Below are 2,176 nucleotides of genomic sequence, written 5' to 3'. Positions count from 1 at the left end.
AATAAAATAAAATAAAATAAAATAAAATAAAATAAAATAAAATAAAATAAAACAAAACAAAATTAAATAAAAGGAATATGAGAAAAGAAGAAAAATAGAAAAATGTGGAAGAAATTGTAGTGTTTTAATGGATAAGCCAGGTCAAGTTTTAAGTGAAGAAGTAACAGTAGACAAAGTTATGTTGGAGTTGTATAATTTTACCCGTGCTAGCAAGAGTTCCTATGAGACCATGGCTTGTCCTGGTTCTGAGTAGGGGCATGTCAGTAAGTCTGTGGCAAGGGATGAGTGTGGCTTCTAAGTGGGTTGATCAACTTTTAAAAGATAAGTAGGACATCTTTCAGGTATATGATTGAGGGCCTGGAAGACTCCTTCTTCCAGGAGAAACTAGAGAAGTGGAATGTGATCACAGAGCCACTTTCACCTATGCTGTTAAATATTGCTTAACTGATTGTGTTTCAGCCACTCACACTTTGTCATGAACTGATTCAATCAAATTGCCTCTCTTTTAAATCTCAGCTGATAGTAGCTTCTCTAGGTAATAGAAACTTGATTACTAGGGGTAGACCCAGGAGAAGCTGAATGAAAGCTAAGAAAACCCCAATACCCTCCGAGAAAGAACTCTAAGAGGGAGAAAAATGCAAAAAAGGAGGAGTGTGGTTGTCAAGCAAACTTCTCCTTCCTGCTCTTCCCCCACATTTTGCCTAAGATAATTCCTGTCTGGGAAACAAACATGGCAATGACTTCTTACTTTTCTATCCTTCTACTCCCAGAGCCCTGCATCCAATAGTTGGTGCTGCAGTCGTGCTCCCTTCTAGGTTAAATAAGGAAGCCTAAGAACCCAAAGCACCATTCAAAAAGAAAGAACAAAAAAGCCACATGAGTTCTTAGTTCCAATTAAGCTTTACAAAGTATTATTTGGAATACAATCCTTTCCCAACCTGGGATCAGTGTTTAGACTGGATGTGGGGAAGTGAAGTGAATTGGGGGATGGAGGAAGTGGCCAGGCCTCTGAGGGCATCTGATCCTTCTTGTTGGATTAGTGCAGCATCTACGGGGCTATACATAGCATGCATCTAGCATACATTTCAATATGTCAGCCAACGTGGTTCTGCATCAGTATCTTGGGGTGTTAAAAATACAAATCTGGTCCCCCAGCCCAGACCTGCCTTTTGAGAATCTCTGAGAAAGGGCCCTGGGAATCTGTATTTTAACAAGTAATCCAGGTCATCCAAGTAGACATGTCTCACTGTGAGTGAGTAGAAGAGCTAAATGCAGACCCACTGTGCCTCTCAGAGCTGAGGCAGTATTTATTGTGCCCTCCCGAGAAGACGCTGAACTGAGAAGAGGTTGATGGTAATTTCTGAGTTAAGCAGCCTTAGGAGTGATTAACACTCAAAATCAAACCTTGAAATTTATTTTCAATTCAATTTATTAATGCCAAGAGCCTACTAATTTTTCCTTAAAAGGATTAGTGTTAATAGACAAAAAAAGTTAATATTCAAATATGAGGAACCACCTTCTAAGGCACAGGAGGTTAGAAGATGGTTTTGAAAAGTGATAGGAAAATGGAAATTTTGTGAAAATGTTCTTTTTAAAGTGCTTGTCTGCCAGACATGGTGGGTTACGCCTGTAATCCCAGCACTTTCGGAGGCTGAGCAGGCAGATTGCAAGGTCAAGAGATCGAGACCACCCTGACCAACATGGTGAAACCCCATCTCTTCTAAAAATACAAAAATTAGCTGGGCGTGGTGGCATGTGCCTGTAGTCCCAGCTACTTGCGAGGCTGAGACAGGAGAATCGCTTGAACCTGGAAGGTGGAGGTTGCAGTGAGCCAAGATCTCACCAGTGCACTCTAGTCTGACGGCAGAGCGAGACTCCGTCTTGAAACAAACAAACAAAAAAGTGCTTATCTATGTGCCTATGTGAAAGTCCTTGTTGATATTAGAAAGTTGAGCGGTCTCTCTAAATAGGCTTATACAAATTTCTATGCATTTGTTATCTGCATATGTGCATAAATAATACATTTATTAATTCCCAACCTTCTAAGAGCTCAGAGTTTAAGAAATAACTTTGTCTGAGAGGGAACTTGGCATGAATTGGCATCACTCTGGACATGTAAGTCTCCATTTATAACTGAAGGTTGGATTGGGCTTAGAACTGTTGGGGGAAAGTCTGA

This window comes from Piliocolobus tephrosceles, chromosome 16 (genome assembly GCF_002776525.5).
Source record: "Piliocolobus tephrosceles isolate RC106 chromosome 16, ASM277652v3, whole genome shotgun sequence".
NCBI lineage: Eukaryota > Metazoa > Chordata > Mammalia > Primates > Cercopithecidae > Piliocolobus > Piliocolobus tephrosceles.
This window is presented reverse-complemented; position numbering follows the sequence as displayed.